Source organism: Pelodiscus sinensis, chromosome 6 (genome assembly GCF_049634645.1).
Source record: "Pelodiscus sinensis isolate JC-2024 chromosome 6, ASM4963464v1, whole genome shotgun sequence".
Classification (NCBI taxonomy): domain Eukaryota; kingdom Metazoa; phylum Chordata; order Testudines; family Trionychidae; genus Pelodiscus; species Pelodiscus sinensis.
This window is the reverse complement of record NC_134716.1, coordinates 125,017,506-125,038,884: the sequence shown is the minus strand read 5'-3', so window position 1 is coordinate 125,038,884 and position 21,379 is coordinate 125,017,506. Positions and strand designations below refer to the sequence as shown.

General features: G+C 47.4%; 1 protein-coding gene across 13 annotated transcripts in view; it reads right to left on the bottom strand.

Moving 5' to 3' along the window:
* Window positions 1–21,379, bottom strand: part of CELF4 (CUGBP Elav-like family member 4) — a 996,171-nt gene that overhangs the window by 542,123 nt on the left and 432,669 nt on the right. The gene's annotated exons all lie outside the window — the stretch shown is intronic.

Here is a 21,379-nt window from a genome sequence, read left to right as displayed (position 1 = left end):
TGCAAACAAGAGAGTGCGACAGCTATGACTAGCACTCCCCTATAAATGATTTTGTCCTTGATGTGTGTTCTCACTGGAGAGGTGCCAAGCTCCCTGCAACGAATTTAGGTGCAGGTGGTAAATAGGGTTCTTGGCCACTGTGCAGGTAATTCACAGGTAATTTGCTGCTCATGCCAGGTTTCTACCCATGGAGAAAACAAAACTGTTCTAAAAAATGGCCAGTGGCTGGATATGTTTTATTATGATGCAAAGTAGATAAATGAGCCATTTTTCCTCATTAGAGGTGTATTAGATGCCTCTGAAATACTCCATTGCTTTCTTTAGAACAGCGGCAAAAAAGGGGCCGTTTCTTTAAAGGTGACCCTGGGCTACATTGCACCGATGTGCATCAGGTTAAGGGTGATGCCTGCAACTTCTCTGGGCACTTCCCCAGGCAAACTCTGTTGCTCTGTAATCATTTTAAAGCAATCCGTTGTGTTTCTTTAACAGAGTTTGTTGATGTGTAGAACAAAGACTTGGCCCAGAGTCAGAGGAAGACAACGGGACACCGGCTGGTTTTCGGTAACATCTGGCCCATTCCCGTAGCCTTGACTGTAGGAAAAAGGCCACTGGGACAGCAGTATAGACCTACAGCAACTCTGCGGAAGCGTAGAGTATCTTTGAGCATCTATTGGTGCAACGGAGAATAGGACATAGCCGAGGCATTTGAAAAGGAGCCCTGTCCGAATAAGGAGTGAATGCCGGGGTGCTGTTTGCATGTTTCCTATTCCCTTCCTAGTTGCATAATTTGTATTTAATGCCAACAAAATATTAATTAATTAATTATTATTAGTAGTATTAATTAGAGGTATGGATTTAGGTTAGCTGTAGTTCCAGCCTCAGGCTGAGTCAGGACTGAGAATTCTTCCTAAACAGTTCTCACAAGGTTTTGGCCCTGAATGGTGTCTTTCAAAATTGCCACCAGCTCAGACCAGAGCCATCTCACCAGGTAAGCTGGGTTCATGAGACTGCCATGACCTGAAATCTCATGAGAACGGGTTTGGAACTGATCCCATATGAAGAGAGATTAAAAAGACTTGGACTTTTCAGCTTAGAAAAGAGGAGACTAAGGGGGCTTATGATAGAGGTCTATAAAATCATGACTGGTGTGGAAAAAGTGAATAAGGAAAAGTTATTTACTTAGTCCCACAATATGAGAACTAGGGGTCACTAGATGAAATCAATAGTCATCAGGTTTAAAACAAACAAAAGGAATTTTTTTTCCTCTCAGTGCAGTCAACCTGTGGAACTCCTTGCCAGAGGATGTGGTGAAGGCTAGAACTTTGAGAGGGTTCAAAAAAGAGCTAGATAGATTCATGGAGGTTAAATCCATCAATGACTCTTAGCCAGGATGGATAGGAATGGTGTCCCTAGCCTCTGTTTCTCTGGAAGCGGGAGATAGGGGAGGGATCATGTGAGGATTACCTGTTGTGATTCCTCCCTCTGGGGCATCTGGCAATGGCCACTGTCGGCAGACAGGATACTGGGCTGGATGGACCTTTGGTCTCACCCAGTATGGCCGTTCCTGCGTTCTTATGAGGAAAGCTGTTCTTGTGGGATCAGTCGCTTCCAAACCGGGAAAGGGGGTGCTTCTGGGTCTAGAGCTGACCCTTTGCAGGTTTAGATCCAGGGGATCTACGTTGGAACCGATGTGAAACACAAATGATCCTTCTGTTTCAAAATTCCCTTTCATTTTATTCAGCCACTTAAGTAAACAACAGGAGAAAAGCCCAACATCTGAACACTATTTTGCTCACTCTCGAAAAGTAAACGAAATTCTTTCGGTTTGACCTAAAATGAATTTTGGAACTACCAGTGAACACTCCCATCCATTATTCGCACCTCTCTACCTAGCACAAAGGGCCTGCCCATTCAGAGCCTGGTTCACCTGGATTACACATGGGACAACACGCTCATTTCAACCGAGCTGCTTCCGATTTATAGCAGCGCAAGTGAAACCAGAATGAGGTGCTGCCGCTTCCATTCTACACGGAGAGTGGCTGCAATGCCAGCCAGGGTGTGAATCTAGATTGCACCAGTGTGGCACCCAGTCACTTTGCATGCTACAGGCCGGGGACATAGCTCAGCATAGGGCATGTTGAAAGTTCTAGCAGGCAAAGCAGTGCTTTCAGGACACTGTCTTTGCACCGTAAGCTGATGTGCGGCAGATTCACACCTGACTTGCAATGCAATCACTCGTCCATAGACAAACTTGTAGAAAACAATTTCACTGCTTTTTCATCTCACAGGAAAGCAAAGCCGCTGCCACTAAAGAGATAATATTTCAAAGACCAGTGTTTCATAAAACGCAACAGTCACAACAAACCCATCACCACCTCATTTGTCTGGGGTTGGATTCCTGTTGACCGCATAATCCCTTTTGGAGGGTCTGAGGAGGCTGGTGCTAGGCCTGGCTGGAATTTTTCAACAACGTTCTTTTTTATCCTTTCTTGAAAGAAGCCTCGCCATCCCAAACCAAAATGTCACAGGAAAGAGCTAGTTGATTTTCACAAATGGCTGGATTCCCAAAAAAGTGTAGGAAATTTACAAAGGGTTCTAAATTGCCCTTTTTTACATTTTCCAATAGAAAAATGATAGCGTAGAGGTTCAAAAGGACTGTTTTGAAATGCAAGCTAATTATACATAAACAACTAGTCAACATTGAAATAGTTCATTTGGAAACAAAACTAAACTTTTCAAAATGAACCATTTTTTGGGGGGGAGGGAAGGATTTTCAGTGTGTGAAAATTCTCAAGATTTCCAATTTTCATCCCAATTTGGGATAGGCATTTCTTGTTCAAAATCTCAAAACTGTTCCACGGAGGGGAAAAGCCATTTTCTGTCCAGCTTTTGTAAGCTGTGCTTTGTGGCTGGTAAATTCTGGCAAATAGTATAATCGTGGCTCTTTACTGAACGTCACCTATGCACTGCTTAACAATGGTAGCTAAAGAAAACTCCCCCTCTCCCCGAATATCGCCTTCCCTCTTTCTCCTATTTTTTTAGTGTGCAGATTGCATGATAATTGCCTCATTTGGAGAGTAATGTGACAAACAGAGAATGATTAGATGCATGAGTCAAAAAGCCACAAGATGGCATTATAGAGCAATTAAACTCAGAGCCTGGGCTGTAATTTTTTTCACCCCCAAGAATGAAGGAGAGCACCCTAGAAGCTGATCTATGCCCCCTCGCAAAGGGGACAGGTGCTTGTGAGATGCTTTCAGTACATCCACTGCCCCTTCTGTTGATGGTCTCACCTTGTTAACTCTTATTTAACATTTCCAAGAATTCAGAGCCCAACAGGGAACAAACACGCTGTTTCATCGTGAGCTGTTTTCCTTCAATCCATCCCTTTTCTTTTTGCCTTTTTTGTGTGAGTGTTGCATATGAGCTTCTTGTGTGTGGGTAGTGCAGCTTGGTGGGGTACATCAGTGTAAAATGGACACACCTGCGTGCCCTGCATGTGGTGTGTTTGTGGGTGCGAGAGAGAGGAGTTAAGTTGTGTGTCTTTGTGTGGTGTGTTAGCCGGTATGTATAGATCCGGTGTGTAAGGCATGTGTATGTCACGAGTACCGTGTGTTAATGTGTCTGTGGGTTGTGGGGAGTTTGTGTGGGGTTTAGTAAAAGGAAAATATATCAGGGGAAAGTTGTGTGTCATCTATTTTGTTGTTTTGGGGACATAGTGGCATGTGTCCTCTGCCTCTTTTGTGATAGGTCACAAATATGTAATCACCTCTGTGTTACGGTTGGCTGTTTGTGCCAGTGCGTACACTGTGCATGTCCGTGGAGGGGTGCTGTGTGCGGCTGGGTGGGGCGCATCCGTGTTTCCATGTGCTGAGTGGTAATCTGCGGGCATACCTGTAGCCTGGTGTGGGGGCGGAAAGTGCACGTGTATCTGTGTGTTTGTCCCAAGCCCCCCTGCTGTCTTTGCTTGGGCGTATGTTGCGGTGAGTGTGGGGTAGACTACATTTTTTCAAAGCGCTCTATTTGCAAAATCACGGGACACTGCGACAGTACGGAAACAACAACAACAACAAAATGCATTTGGTTGTTATGGCAACTAATGGCCTAAAGGGGGAAAAAAATAAGGAAAAATCAACCCCCTACTTGACTTTCCCTGAAGCCCTGAAGAGCTGGCTGCAGCCATCAGCATCGCTGGGCCACTATTGTAATATGACGTACGCTGGTGCATTTGGGTAAACAGTATAATCAAGCCTCTTGGATGAGCACCTCCCATTGTTACAAACTAGTGCAGGGATAGAACCACAGCGGATCCCTCCCGACACCCTGCAAACGAGACAAAACGCAGACCCAGCGCCTGTGAGAATCTGCCTGCTTTTGGAAGAAAAGCTGCGGCTCTCCATCTCCCTCAAACGTGCGCATCTTTGCCCTTTCTGATCATCGGAGCTGCTTTTTGTGGGGCACTCCTGAACAAAGAAAGGAAACACGGCAAATGTGCTATTTACTTTTGGCCCCTGGTTGGAGAGTGTGCAAAAAAGCCACCCTGTTGATTAATTACTAGAAGACCTTCCTGGCGTCACCCTTCAAGGCATGGGGCTGGCGGTGTGGGGAGTGAAGGAGACAAGGCAGGGCCTTGAGGATGGGGGTGAGGGGGGGACAGGAGGCATGGGATGTGGGGGTGCAGGAATCAGGGTGGGAGTGGGGGTTAAGGAGGAGCTCTGGAGGGTGCTTTCTCTCCTCTCCTCTCTGCTTCAGCAAGTGATAGTTTTTCTCCTCCCTCCCCAGGTATCCCCAGTTGACAGGGGCCTTCTCCCGCCAGTCTCTGGCTGGCAAGGGCCTTCTCCCCCCCTCTGTGCCCAGCTGGACTGCCTTTCTCCCTCTCCCCCGGCGCTGCGGCCAAGGGCTGAGGTTGGGAAGGGTTTGGTGCGGGGGGGGGGCAATTTACTCAATCTAGTGGCAGACAAAATGGTGAGCGCCAGTCCCAACTGGCCACTCTCTTAGTGGTGAGGCTACCCCCTCCCCCCCCGTAGTCACTCTGAAGAATAGCTGTCCCCTGCTCTCCCTGCCCCCAGTGGCCACTGTGAGTATTGCATCCCTCCTCTCTGTGCCCCCTCCCTTTCCATGTAATGGAAAACAATCGAATTCCAGGCTCTTCCCATTTTCCTGGCACAACCAAACACTGAGGCTACGTCTAGACTGGCATGATTTTCTGCAAATGCTTTTAATGGAAAAGTTTTTCCCGTTAAAAGCATTTGCGGAAAAGAACGTCTAGAGTGGCACGGATGCTTTTGCGCAAAACCATTTTTTACGGAAAAGCATCCGTGCCAATCTAGACACGGTTTTGTGCAAGAAAGCCCCGATCGCCATTTTTGCCATCTGGGCTTTTTTTGCGCAAAACAGTTTTTAGCTGTCTACACTGGCCCTCTTGCGCAAATACATTTGCGCAAGAGGGCTTTTTCCCAAGTGGGAGCATCATAGTATTTGTGCAATCAGACAATCATACATTAGATCGTTAGCATTCTTGCGCAAATTCAAGTGGCCAGTGTAGACAGCTGGCAAGTTTTTCCACAAAAGCAGCCGCTTTTGCGGAAAAACTTGCCAGTCTATATGCAGCCTGACAGTGCTTTGAGTTAGGAAAGAGGAAACTGCATACTGAATGTAGTGGTTCTAGCTTTTACTATTTAGGAGAGGTTCTTGAAGAAACGGACTCGCAGACAGACAGACAGACGGACTCACAAAAAGGTGCACAAATCTCTCTCTGTGTGTGTCTCTCTCTCAATCATTAGCATAGCATAATGGAATTAGAGACCCTGTAGGTCACCTCTTCAGTGCCCCAAGGAATCAATGCCAGCTTGTTCCCTATCAGATATTTCCTTGTGCTGCATTATTTTAATGTTATTTATTGTTATATGTTCACTGTATTACAACAGCACCTAGAAACCTCAATCAAGGATCTGAACCCCACTGTGCTCGGAGCTGTACACACCTAAAGTAAAACCCTGCCCTGCCCCCAAAACACTTAAAACCCTAGCATATTAATCTCTGACCATGGTTAAGCTGCTGAAACTACCGACTGTCGCGCTGAGCAATATCATCTCACTGAATCTTTGCATCCCCACGTTGGTCTCCACCTGATGTCACAGGTGCTGGAACTCGGGGTGCTGGGGAGCTCCCCTTGGCTTGAAGTGGCTTCCATCGCATGCAGGGTTAACTGTCTGGTTCAATGGCTCTCAGCACGCCCACTATACAAATTGTTCCAGCCCGCTCTGCCCATTGTCTTTTGTCTTACTGTATGACTGAAAGCCCTTTGTGGTAGGGACCATCTTTTTGTGTTCCATGTTTCTATAGCACCCAGCACAATGGGGCCTGGGCCTAAGCCAGTACTCCTTGGCACTACAGTATCATACATAAATAATAGTAAAGTAATGATAAGCGATAGACAAAGACAATCAGCAAAGATAGGGCGGCAGAGTCACAGTGAAATAACTGCTTGGCCGTGCTTAATGAGGGCTGGGTATGAAGCTTCTAACACTTCCCTTGAGAAATCCAACCACCAAAGAACACACCCAGTACCGTGGTGAGGGACAAGATGGGATTAGATAGAGAGGATGGAAAGGACACTTCGCCAGCTGGTAGGAAGGTAGAGTATTATAGACCAGTGGTTTTCAAACTTTTTTCCTCACAACGGCATAGAAGAAAATTGTTAATGCCCATGACGCAACAGAATTATGTCTTTTATCTAGAGTGTGAGCTCCGGGGTGGGGCTGGGAACGAGGGGTTCAGGGTACAGGAGGGGGGTCAGGGCTGGGGCAGGGAATTGGGGCTTTGGGTTGGGCACAGACGTACCTCCAGTGACTCGCGGTCTGCAGAGCAGCGGGGATTCTAAGGCTGCTTCCCGCCTGTCCTGGTTCCTTAGCCCACTCTGTGTCCCAGAAGCAGCAGGCCTGAGTCCCAGGCAGAGGTGCTCCAGCAGCTCCGGGTGCTGCTCTCACACGCAGGCCTCTTCCTCCCCAGCTCCCATTGGCCAGAAGCCAGCCAATGGGAGTGTGGAGCTGGTGTTCAGGGGAAGAGCAGTGCATGGAGGCCTGTGGTCCCCTACTGGAGCTGGACCACTTCTGGGATGCAGTGTGGTCCACGGTGCCAGGACAAGGAAGAAGCCTTTCTTAGACACCTGCTCACTCCACAGCAAAGCGACCCAGGGCCTGGCATTCCACCACCTAGTACTGGGCTACGACCCGCCCTTTGAAAAGCACAGTGACAGGCGATTGTTGTGGAATACTGTACCACCAGAGGATGACAGATTAGAGAGATGGACAATCCTGAGATAGGTGTGGGGAAGGCAATGTAGTCTATAATTCAGGATGCAGCTAAGCATCCCAAGGATGGTTGAGTGGGTTAATAATGTCACAGCGACATAATCAAATTAGTAATGCTATCTTGGCGGTGTGGTCTAGCCTATCAAGGCATTTACCTGGTTACGTTGTTAGAAACAATACAGATTGAAAAAACAAACCCTTCACAGCCGGGTGCTATTATGTAAACTTCTACACTGCAGGGAGATGGGAATTAATGGGGCAGAAATTAAGCCCTCCTAATTGCCACACGGCTTAACTGCCACACTGTCAGCGCCCTGACGGCTTTAGAGCACAATGCATGGCTCAGGGTTTGCTTGTTCTGAAATACGTCTTAGCGGCGGGAGTGAAATCCACGGTTTGCTGCCTGTGACAGCCTGTCTCGTATTCGGCAGTACAGGGACCGCTCCACAGTGGAAGGCACGTGTGAGGACAGATCCACTAAGCAGTGCTTATTTGAATGAAATATCATCAGCCCCGTGACTCCCCCAAGCTACAAATAAGACCAAGCCACTAAACACAACTCTGCCTTGCGGAATCCAGAGATTTGAGTGCAGGGAGGATGGAGGCTGATCCTTCCACGGTCATGGGACTTAAATGCACAGCGATTATCTCTTTCTACTCCCTGCCACAGGAGATTAGAACAAGCTTGTGTCCTTCACCCCTTACGTGTTCAGAGTACAATGGAAAGCACAACACTTTCCAAGGGAAAGGCGACTAAGAAATGGTCGGCAAGATTATCCCCTTCCTGCAAGAAGCTACCTGGGGGCTGGGGAAGGGTGATAGAGATATGGAAAAAATACCCAGTTCTTGGACAGCAATGGTGATTGCACTTAAATGATGTTTTCAGGGCTTAAGCCCTACTGGAGGTACAGCAGAGGAGAAATACATGGGTGCAGATGGGCACGAGATAGAGAAAAGATGAGCAATAGATCAGATTAGATTAGACTAGAGAGACGCAGAGAGAGGCACAGAGGACATTTCAGGTATTTAAAAGGGTGTCACAAGGAGAAGGGAGAAAAATTGTTCTCCTTGGCCTCTGAGGATAGGACAAGAAGCAATGGGCTTAAACTGCAGCAAGGGAGGTTTAGGTTGGACATTAGGAAAAACTTCCTAACTGTTAGGGTGGTGAAACACTGGAATAAATTGCCCAGGGAGGTTGTGAAATCTCCATCTCCATTTAAGAGCAGGTTAGACAGACATCTATCAGGGATGGTCTAGACAGTGCTGGGTCCTGCCATGAGGGCAGGGGACTGCGCTTGAAGACCTCTTGAGGTCCCTTCCAATTCTAGTGTTCTACGATTCTATAAAAAACACACAGGCGCAGATGGACATAGGAGAAAGAGGAAGAGTGGTTGGGTGGGGAAGTAGGAAGATGAGATTGGATTAGATTAGACTGACGGACAAATAGATTTATTGTAGAAAACCAGAAATCCAGAATGACAACCAGCACCTCCCTTCCAACGTTAAAATATGTCGGAGGAAAGGAAAAAGAAATAGGAAAAGGAAAAGGAAAGCCGGGAGTTGAGCCCATGAGGAGATAATTGACCATGGCTATTCTGATCCGTTCAGTTAAGTAATATACCTGGGATCTGATTCCCTAGTGAGACTGAAAATAACACAATGAAAATGAGACTGGAGAGGAAGGGGGAGACAGAGACTTTGGGTGGCATCCCATTCACTTCCCCCCAGTGTCGTTCATCGCAGCCTGGGGAACGAGATAGGCCTTAACAATCACAGCCCAGGGAGGAAGGCTCCGTTGTCCACCCCCTCCCTTCTGGGCAGCAAGAGGAGAATGAGAGAAATGCAATTTTCACGGTTCCACTTCAGTGAGGAGGGATGGCTGCGATTCCTCATGTCTGCAGCCCACGGGGCTCCAAGACGGGCAGGGGAAAGAAACCAAATGCAAAAGTAAAATGAAACAAGGCTTAATCCAAAGAGCAAATGTTTGCAGGGACACAGGCACCACAGGGCTTTTGATGTCGTAAGTTGCAGTCACGTGGGCAAACAATGCTTCGGAAGCGCTGCCTACTTTGTTGGCGTTCAACCTCCTCTTTGTCTCTTGCCCCTACCCCCTGGCCCCTATGCAGTCCACACCTCATCAGTTCATGCCACCAGCCCATGACTAGAGAAGGAAATTTGGAATTTGCAAGTGGATATGATTTTTTTTCCCTAAAACGAAGCTGCAAAATGCCCTGCGTTCCTTCATTCTGATGAGTACCATGAGATTTGAATGAGGGACGAGTCCTGTTGGGATGTAAGTGGGTGTTTGGGGTGGTGATCTCGGCACCTGCAGTCCCTGCTTCCAGGAGCAATCCCCCTTATTCCAGGACTGCATCTGACAAAAGAAGCTGGAATGCAGAGGAGCCCGGGAGGGCTGTGAGACTGGCCCCATTCTTTGTCACAGGAGGATGGCGGAGGGTTAGCTCGAGAGCTGGGTTAGGCACCTAGACCAGGAAGGAAGGACCTGCCACTACACCTCGGCATGGACTACCTGGATCTTGGACTCAGGTGTGTGCGTGATCGGCACCCACCAGCAGGAGTCTTGGCTCAGCTCCAGGCCTGAACTCTTAGTTGCTGAGCTATCATCATCTGCCTTAGAGGGTGTTGTGAAGAGCAGGATTTTAGTAGGTTCAAGAAAGAGAGAAATACATTCATGGAGGTTGGGTCCTTCAAGGGCTATTAGCCAGGATGGGTAGGAACAGTGTCCCTAGCCTGTGTCAGGGGCTAGAAATGGATGACAGGGGAGGGATCACTGGATGATTGCCTGTTCTGTTCGCTCCCTTTGGGGCACCTGGCATTGGCCACTGTGGGCAGACAGGACACTGGGCGAGATGGACATGTGGTCTGACCCTGTCTGGCAGTTCTTAGGTATAATCCAGGAGTGAATACCTAAGAGAAAGCAGGGAAAGATTTGTGACCTTCATAGAATTATCAGTTTGGAAGAGAACTCAGCTCATCCCCTGCCAAAGCAGGACCAAGCCCAACTCAATCATCCCAGCCAGGGCTTTGTCAAACCACGACTCAAAAACCTCTAGGGATGGAGATTTCACCACCTCCCTAGGTAACCCATCCCAGTGCTTCACCACCCTCTAGGGAAATAGTTTTTCCTCATATCCAACCTAAACCTCCCCCACTGCAACTTGAGCCCATTGCTCCTTGTCCTGCCATCGGTTACTACTGAGAACAGCCTCTCTCCATCCTCTTTGGGACCCCCATTCAGGTAGTTGCAGGCTTCTATCAAATCCCCCCTCACTCTTCTCTTCTGCAGACTAAACAAGCCCAAATCCCTCAGCCTCGCCTCATAAATCATGTGCTCCAGCCCCCTCTTCATTTTGGTTGCCCTCTGCTGGACTCTCTCCACATCCTTTCTGTAATGGGGGGCCCAGAATTGGACGCAGTACTCCAGATGTGGCCTCACTAATGCTCAATAAAGGGGACTGATCACTTCCCTGGATCTGCTAGCAATGCTCCTCCTAATGCATCCTAACATGTACAGGGGCTCCTAGGACCACTCCTGGAGTGGTGCTAGTTACACCTCACTCATTACTCCAGGCTGTGCCTGAAGTCACTATCCGGCCCATATCCAGGAAAGCCCCTACCTACAGCCCCGGCCTGTTACATCTCAGCTCAGAAGCAGGGCGAGAGCCCAGGTTTTTCCCAGCATAGTCACAGGGCTGGGAATTAGCACAAAAGAAGGGTTGAGATCTCTCCAGCCATCTGCCTATTGTTAGTTCTCCCTCTGATCCCCCTGGTATCTAGGCACCTTAGATTCCAGGTGCCTAGGTTCCAATTTCTATCATCTGGCCACGTGTCAGACTATGCCTTGCAGTCAAAACATTGTGCTCCTTGCATTGTCACTCTGTGTTTTATCTTTGCTGCGATGATGCTGTAACAGGAACAACACAGGCAAAAGCAGCCCTGTCTCCTACAAATTCTGTGTCAGGCCTATTCCGTGGGAAGAGCGCTTTATGGCTCGTTATCCTGTGAAATCTACAAGACCTCTTCATGAGCTGAGATGGCAGGGAAAATTCTTCTGCCTAATTTCAGAGCCACAAAAACATCACGGGCTTGAAAATTTCAACGCTCATGTGACTGAGTTCACGTTCTGATTAAGAGAGGCGGTGAACAAAGGAACCGAGAGGGGAAACACACAAAAACAACAGGGTGAAAAATGAGGCAGGATGAAAGACAGAGACTGTGAAAGGTGTCAGAGCGGAGAAAGAAAAATGTGAAAGAAAAAATACCCATAGTACTTACCTGTCCATCCATCCAAATCTTATCTATCCTACCAATTACCAGATCTCAGTGTCTATAAATTATACACAGAGGTCGGGGTTTCTACCAATCCATAGACAGTACACAGAGTTCCCTCTTTAGTTAGGGAGACATATTTTTCAATTGCAGCAAGCTCAGAAGCAGCTAAATTACAGGAAAGAAAGGTTGGCAAACTCCATCTGGTTTCCGAGGGAATAAAGTAGAAAAGATTCCCCAAGCCACAGTCTTTTGGAAATGTGCCCATCCCTCGGTATACAGTTGTTTTTTCTTTCTAATTTATTAATGCACCAGAGGCAAAAATCCAGATTTGTTTTCTACTAAGGTTCCAGTCAGGCTGTTTCCCATATCTACACAAAGGGTTTACCTTCGTTAAAGGCAAGATATAATATGAGTGTTGTCCCTAACCCGACACCCCTCCACACACAGAAATTGTTGGCCCGAGTTAAGTGCGACACCCCTCCACACACAGAAATCGTTGGTCCGAGTTAAGCACGACACCCCTCCACACACAGAAATCATTGGTCTGAGTTAAGCGCGACACCCCTCCACACACAGAAATCGTTGGCCCGAGTTAAGCGCGACACCCCTCCACACACAGAAATCGTTGGTTCGAGTTAAGCGCGACACCCCTCCACACACAGAAATCGTTGGTCCGAGTTAAGCGCAACACCCCTCCACACACAGAAATCGTTGGCCCGAGTTAAGCGCGACACCCCTCCACACACAGAAATCATTGGCCCGAATTAAGCGCAACACCCCTCCACACACAGAAATCGTTGGCCCGAGTTAAGCGCGACACCCCACCACACACAGAAATCGTTGGCCTGAGTTAAGTGCGACACCCCTCCACACACAGAAATCGTTGGCCCAAGTTAAGAGGTGCTTTAAACTAATGCTCCTCTGTCTTGGGTTACAGACATGGTTGTGTTTGAAGTTCAAGCGCTGCTGTCCTGGAGCTAGTAGTACATTGCGGATGCAGGCAATTGATTTACAACTCCTGGACTGCTAATCCAATCAGTCTGCTAAGCTAGCCCTTCTTGTTGCACCAGTGTTGGTCGTGTGGTCACTCGTAGGTCTGCCCACCTGGCGTGTGAGGGACAGCTTCGGTTGTGGGTAAGCTTTTCTCTACATAGCAATGATGACATGGCAGAATGGATCCTGGCATGATCCAGCAACGTTAGTTCATACCCAGGGTCCTTGTCAGACTTACACTTGCGTAGCTAGCGTGATCTTCTCTAGGAGGATTATCGCTAACATGACTATGCCTATCCATGCTCTCATTACACCTAAGGCTACATCTATGTTTGGAGCTGGGGGTGTGATTCCCAGCTCACGAGGGTGTATTCATGTAGGGGTGTGTTGCCAAGGTGGTTAGCCTGTGCCTCTGTTCGCCCCTGCCTGCACTACCAGGGCAACACAGCTGTAGCAAGCTCGCTCAATCGGTGCAAGGGCGACTAGACCTGTGTGACCGGGGAATCTGAACCGGAGCTCCACATGCAGGAGTAGCTCTGAGTTGTGGGGCCGCTGTCCTGCAAAGCACACTCAGGGTACGTCTACACAGCAAGGCTATTTCGAAGTATCCCAAAAGAGCTACCCCACATCTTTTGAACGCATCCGCTATTGCGAAATATAGCAGATGCGCTCTTTTGACAACCCTATAAACCTTGTTCCATGAGGGAGAAGGGATGTCTTGAAATAGTGTGTTATTTCAAAATTTGGTGCAGTGCAGATGTGCCAAATTTCGAAATAACCTATTTTGAAATAGAATCAAAATAAGATTCTCAACTTGCATAGCGCAAATTGCGTACCTTATTTCAAGCTAAGGGTGCAGTGTAGGCAGTGTGCACCCTCAGTGGTGCACAGAGCTGAGCAAAGAAATATTTTTTTGTTTTTGGGAACTGGGGTGGGGGGGAGAGTTCATTTAGAAACAAAGCTTATGTGTGTGTTTGTTTCCTCAGTGGAAGGAAAATGGGATTGTTGCCCCTGGGGGTTGCACGAGATGTTTCAAAAGTCCCTTCCAAGTGGCATTTCCCCACACAAAGCCTCATCCGGAGAACAAAATGTGCCAAGAAATCTGCGGGCACATTTAGAAAATGCCTGTTTCCCAGCCAAAATGGATCTCTCAATTCAGCCCACATTTGTGAATCGTTTCAGGGCCCTGCAAAATGCATTTCTGGCAAATGCACCAAAAAATGTTGCCCAGGTCTACTCCGTAGACTAGCTAGCGTGGAGCAACTCACTGGTGCAGTGACCCAAGTCCCTGGTCTCACCTCCTTCAATGAAGGCTCTCTCTAGTTCCAGGAGGTTCAATTTTAGGATCAAGTCTTGCCTAGGGGGTAAGTGCTTTGATTTTATCAAGACCAATATAGGACACTTCCAATGAAAAAATAAATCCAGAACTCAGGGCATACTTTCAGTGTCTTTGCAATTTCCCAGTGGCCCTCTGCTTAGCTGCGTTTTAGTGCGTGTGTGGGTGCTGGGGTGGGCAGGAAGGCGTTAAGCCAACCCTTCATTCCTAGCTCCTCTGCTCCATTTAGCGAGTTGCAATCCAAAGCTGAAATTTTAGCAGCAGCATCAATATCTCTATTGTGCCTTCATTAGCTTGTGATCGCTAAATAAGAGGCAGCCGGGCCCATAATGCATTACACAGCATTGTTCCGCCTGGGAGAAACCACAGACGTGCCATTTCCAGGAGAGACACAGCCACTACAACCACAAAACCCACTTCAGTTTAGTTTCAAGGGGTGCTTCTGCCCCCGCCCCTCCTCCCTGCACACCCGGCTACAAACACACAGGAGGTGGCTGAGTCATGCTGCCTGGGTTAGGTTACAATATTACATTGATGGAAGCAAAGAAATCCCTTCATCACAATGCTGATTATGCCAGTGGTCTGTTTTCTCTCAAGTACCTCCCTAGAAGAGCCATCCCTGAGATCCAGCATCAGCCTGCATTTTTGTGCAGGTCACAGCATCACACACAGGTTGCTCGGCTTGGTTTTTAGTGTCCAGCCTCTAGTGCGGCTCTAATTAACCTTCCAAGAGCCATGGACACCTTCTGAGAAACTTCAGAGGGGGACTGTGCATGCACATAATCCCCGAGTCTAAGGCACAGACTGTCATGAAGAAGGACAGATATATCAAATCAAAGAACACTAGAACTAGAAGGGACCTTGAGAGGTCTTCAAGTCCAGTCTCCTGCCCTCATGGAAGGACGAAGCACCATCTAGACCATCCCTGATGGGTGTCTATCCAACCTGCTCTTAAATATCTCCAGTGGTGGAGATTCCTTAACATCCCTATGCCCTAGTATGACGGCAGCCAATTTAGCAACCCATTCCACCTCTCCATTGTGTGGAAAGGAGAGCTTGCTTCGTAAGGACCTGCTCTACTGTAACCATCTTGGAGGGTGGGGAGGAGACCAGCAGACCACCATTGCAGGATGGAGGAAGGGGTGATGAATCTCATGCTCCACTCAGCCCCTCAGGAACATGGCCGAAGCCTGACCATGTGAGCATTAGTGCACCTCTCTCTACTGAACGCTGGAACGGCTTCAGGGTAGGGAGTCTGTGGCAGACGTGGACAACATGGCTCCCCACACATGGCCTTGCCTCAGGGGATCTGCAGGTTCTGCAATCCAGAAACCCGTCCCCGGGGAGCTTGTCCCCAGAGGAAGGACAGGACAAACTTTGGACTCCTACTGAAGGAGTCTCTATGCCAGGAAAGCTGGTGGCATTTGGGGAAAACAGAATCTTCTACTCCCCACCAATGTTCCCTCTATTTTTTCCCCACCCACGTGCAGAATCAATGTTGTTATGTGCACTGAGGCATGTGTGCACGTGCACCACCATTAGACACACATGCTGCGGGCCCTCTGCTAATCAGCTGGGTGGCCTTTCTCCTGGGTAGCCACACAAGTGTTCAACTTACAAAGAACATTGTTTGCCACCCCTTTACATGCCAACAGCACCAGCAGCCTATTGATATTTCATTCCCCTCTCCCCTCCCGTCTCCTCCCCCGTCCTGTTCTATGGGAGTGCAAAGTGGGGCTCACAACTGCACTTCTCTAAAAAAGACCCCTATGGGCTCCCAAGCCAAGCCACCAAATAAAAGCATCCCAACCACCTGGGGAATCCTGCCAGTCTATGGGGCCAGCACAGAGACACCGATAGCTCTGACAGCAATAAGGAATATGCCCTACAACACAAAGTAAAAGAGGGACGAACATATCAAGCGATTATTCCATCTGACATGAGAGTGGAGAGAAAGAAATAAGGAAAAGCCACAGGGTTTGTATGAGATGTTTTGGACTTTCCCTTTGAACACACCCATGGGAACAGGGGCCACAGAACTGGTTGACATTTTCCCGGGAGCATGTGCTCTGACTGCTTTCCCAGGTGGGTGGCATCCGTGTGCATTCGCTGATATGAGACGTGCCATCAGGAGGGAGATATACTAGGCAGGGAGCACTGTGCATGGCTTAGAGGACTTTAAACCACCGCGGCAACCACAGAGTTAGCTTTTGCACGGCGATGCAGTGGACCCTAGCAGCTGCTTCAGGCTGGCAGCTTCATTTCCCAGCTACTGTGGAAATCCCAGATGCATTTGGGCCTAAAATGTGAATACAACTGAATGGAGTCTGTGGGTGAATCAAGTGCTACCTTCCATTTTAGCAAAATGCAGGACAATGTAGCACTTTAAAGACTAACAAGATGGTTTATTAGATGATGAGCTTTCGTGGGCCAGACCCACTTCCTCAGATCAAATAATGGAAGAAAACAGTCACAACCATATATACCAAAGGATACAATTTAAAAAAAATGAACACACATGAAAAGGACAAATCACATTACAGAACAGGAGCGGGATGTGGGGGGGGGGGGAAGGAAGGTGAATGCCAGTGAGTTAATGATATTAGAGGTGGGGAAGGGGAAATGTCTGTGAGTTAATAGTATTAGAGGTGATAATTGGGGAAGCTATCTTTGTAATGTGTAAGATAGTTGGGGTCTTTATTAAGTCCGGTGTGGAGGGTGTCGAATTTTAGCATGAATGCCAGTTCAGAGGATTCCCTTTCAAGTGCAGATTTGAATGTCTTCTGAAGTAGGATGCAGGTTAGCAGGTCATTAAGACTGTGTCCTTTCTGGTTGAAATGACAAGAAACTGTTTTCTCTTTGTGATCTTGTCTGATATCTGTTTTGTGGGCATTAATCCTTTGGTGAAGTGTCTGAGATGTTTGTCCAATGTACATAGCAGACGGACACTTTCGGCACATGATAGCATAGATTATATTTCTGGATGCACAGGAATATGTGTTCTTGATCTTATAACTCACTTGGTTAGGTCCAATAATGGTATCAGCAGAATGAATATGTGGACAAAACTGGCAACGGGGTTTGTTGCAAGGGAAGGTACCAGGGTTGGTATTAGTGTGGTATGTCCTGTGGTGGTTGGTAAGAGTCATCTTGAGGTTAGGTGGTTGTCTATAGGAGACATTCCATTTTAGGTTACTCTTCTTTCCCCTCAAGCATCTGGAAATCAGAACTGTACAACATCACCCAACACTGGGTTTTGGTGGGTTTCGCAGCACTTTATTCAGCCATTTCAGGTTCTCTGGGAGTTTGGAATTCATAAATGCCCCCTACTCCCTATACCCCATCAATATCCATCCTCCACAACTTGTTAAGAGACCCTCCCACCCCGATATTCTTAAGAGTTGTCCTTCTTCCTATGTCTTCCAGATGGGATGGTGCATAGTTCCGATCACATCATCCCCTGCAAGAAGGTTCAGAGGCCAAATGGAAACCACTGATACCTCTATGCTTGCAACTAATCAGCGGAGCATTAACTGAATGACCTAATCTGCCACTCGTGCCTACAAGGAGATTATCAAATACTCCAGCTACTGAAATGAATTGGAATCCAGACATTGTAAACACTAAGGCCTTGTCTACACCGTAAGGTACATCGTCGCTGCCGCAATCAATTTTCTGGAGTTTGATTTAGTGAGTCTAGTTAAGACTCACTAAATCGAACACAGAGGGCACCCTTGCCAGCATCTAGTACTCCTTTTGTAAGGTGTAAGGAAGATGACAGTAGCGTTTGTTTCCATCAGCCTCCCACCATGGGGATACAACCAAGCACAGCTTAAGGTAAGCCAAGTTCAGCTACGTATTCTATCCCCTAGCCTGGAGGGTAAGGCACTGAGAACTGTGAAAAGTATTTCAGAAGTTGATGTGAGTGGTTTGCACAGCTCTGCAGGGCATTAATGAAGCTAAGGAAATAGAGCTCTGGAAAACAGCAGCAGCAGATGTAAATCAAGCTCTGTAGACTGCAGAAAGAGAAAATGCTAATCCATCTCCAATCACATACATGCCCATTGATTAGTTTAGCGCAGACTAAGATATACACTGGGATGGCTAAGGAAGAGTTAATTTTTTTCCACTTTCCCATCTTATGCTCTCCCTATGAGAGAGCCTCTTGAAAGACATGCTCTGTCCATGGTGCTGAACACCCAAAAGGCTAAAGCTGATGCAAGAACTCTACTCATAGTGGAATCCCAAACTGTCCATTGGGGACCATTGGTTTGGGTCATTGATTGGCAGGGCCTTTGTGTTATTTAAAGTGCATGGCAAAACCCCATGCTCTCTAGGAACACACCGGATATATGTTAGGAAACAACACTACTGCTGAGTCTGATGATAGATGGGCTACATGGGACCCAGCTGACCCTATCCGGAACTAACTGTGTGATTTAGAATTCTCATGGGTTTTGTTCCAAAAATTGACTAAACTCTCCCCTTCCTCTAAAAAAAGAAAGTGGAGTGGACCATGGAGTAGGTGGATGCTTGAACATGCTAACAAGATGCCAGCATTCCTGCGTCCACTTGTATATCCAGATTGCAATCTGATCTTTGCTAGGTAGGTGGCATAGTCTAAGACCTGTGAGGAGTGGAAGGGGAGGGGGAAACTATTATAGAAGGAAAGCGTTCGTTCATTTCACCGTTGCTGGGCCATTCAGTTGGGAAGCCCAGCTGGAGAACGTTCAGGAGGAAAACAGGCAACCTAGCTTGACATCTGCATGTTTATTGCGGTCCCTTCCTATTGTTTGCTGAATTCTGACAATAATGATCTCCTTTGGATCAGATCCCGTCTTGAGAGAGAAAGGGACATCCAAAGGTTTCACGTATATGTGTGTGTTCACGTGCGCACGTGTGATTTTTTTTCTAAACTTCTTTGAACAAAACATACACGCGGCAATGCCAAAAACTCGAGAAGGAGAGTGGCTACACACTAATTTAATTCCCTAATCCCCCTACTCCTGTCACTGTTTACTCACTGATAAATGTGCAGTAGCTCGGTGAGACAGCCACATTTGCAGAAACTGACAGCCAGGCTCAGAGACTATTTACCTAACGACCATGAATATTAAAACAGGCTTCCGAAAGGGCCCCCATCTTGAAGGGGAAGATTAGCATGAGGCCTTTTTGCTGACAGCCCCTCATTCCCCTCGCCACAACGCACTGCTTGTGCAAACACTCCAGCAGCAACACCCCGCCGAAGAACCGAAACATTGGAGCCACGTCTCGAATTTCAGTTTGAATTTGACACAGAAAAATACTCAGCCATGAGAGGAGGCAGTTTGGGTATTGTTGCAGTGGTGTGTGTGTGAAAATGTCTCTGTGTATACATGTATTTACACACACACACACACACACACATGCATTAGAGGGAAAACAAACAAGCATGCCTTTTAATGAACATGTCTGGGAATCATGGGGTGCCAGAATTTCATTACTGAGATGGTAAAATTATGCCACTAAATTATGATAGTTAAATGAAGGTTGTTCTTGAGAGCTGGAGAGGACATGGGGGCTTACTCAAAACCCACAGTAGGCATCATAATGAGAGACTGTGGTATAATGGACACACCTGAGCTGAGGGAGTCTGCAATATTATGCCTATTTTTTTAAATGACTTGATTTTGGGTACCAGATTCTGATCTTCAGAAAAGTGCTAAACACCCTCTCTCTGGAATTTGGGTCCTCTTTAAATTGGCTCCACTTGGGCCTCCAAAAATGGAGGCACCAGAATGCATGAAGCCTTGCCAAGAAGGCTAACAGCCCACTGGACTGCATTAGTAGGAGCCAGGTTTCAGAAAAAGCGACGAGGAGTCCTGTGGCACCTTATAGACTAACTGAAGTGTAGGAGCATAAGCTTTCGTGGGCAAAGACCCACTTCGTCAGATGCATGTACATCTGCATAGGTTTCAGAAAGACAGTCGTGTTAGTCTGTTTCAGCAAAAGCAACAAGGCGCCCAGTGGCACCTTAAAGACTATCACATTTATTAGGGCATAAGCTTTTGTGAGTTGCAGCTCACTTCATCAGACGCATGAAGTGAAGAAATCTGCGCTCGTCTCTGTATCCCTGCCATCTGATTTTTTTTTCACTTCAGGCATCTGATGAGATGAGCTGCAACTCATGGAAGCTTATGCTCTCATAAATTTGTTAGTCTTCAAAGTGCCACCAGACTCCTTGTTGTTTTTATTAGTCAGAACATTGCCAGCAGATGGAGAGAAGTGATTATTCTCCTCTGTTCGGCACTGGTGAGGCCACATCTGGAGTATTGTATCAGAGTAGCCGCCATGTTAGTCTGAATCTGCAAAAGCGACAAGGAGTCCTATGGCACCCTATAGACTAGCTGAAGTGTAGGAGCATAAGCTTTCGTGGGCAAAGACCCACTTTGTCTGACGAAGTGGGTCTTTGCCCACGAAAGCTTATGCTCCTACACTTCAGTTAGTCTATAGGGTGCCATAGGACTCCTCACCACATCTGGAGTATTGCGTCCAGTTTTGGAGGGGGGGCCCTACAGAAAGGATGTGGACACATTGGAGAGAGTCCAGCAGAGGGCAAAAACAATGATTACAGGGCTGAGGCACGTGACTTATGTGCAGAGGCTGAGGGAACTGGGCTTATTTAGTCTGCAGAAGAGACAAATGAGACGAAATTTGATAGCTACCTTCAACTACCTGAAGGGGGGTTCCAAAGAGGATGGAGGGAGGTTGTTCTCACTGGTGGCAGTTGACGGAACAAGGAGCAATGGTCTCAAGTTGCTGCGGGGAAGGTGTAGAGTGGATATTAGGAAAAAACTATTTTACTAGGGAGATGGTGAGGCACTGGAATGGGTTCTCTGGGGAGGTGGTGGAATCTCCATCCATGCTTTTGAAGCCCAGCCTGACAAAGTCCTGCCTGGAATGGTTTAGTTGGGGTTGAGCCTACTTTGAGCAGGGGGTTGGCCTAGAAGATCTTCTGAGGTATCTTCCAATCCTGATTTTCTTTGTTTCTGTGATAAATACTTTTAAAATCTTTAGGGCCGTAGTCATATTTCCAGCACGGCCACTATCCACCTGACTTCACAGACCAACACTGGCCTCTGTTCAGACACTAGGCCTTATTGATAGATTCATTGGGGGCTTAAGTGTATACCTTTAAACATCCACGTGTGAAATTTGGGGCCTTAATTTCTCTGAAACTCAGTGTCTCATTGTGTAAAACAGAAATGGTCATCTCCCAGAGGTGGGAGAAATTGGGAAGTCTTAATTCATTAACATTTATAAAGCACTTCTGCAGTTCTTAACTCCTTGCCCAGGCAAAACTCCCACTGATTTCCCACCAAACATCAGGGAACTAATTCTGCCTCTTGTTAAATCCAGGCAACCACATTGACCTCGGGTGGGGGGTCCTGGCTCCATGCCCGGA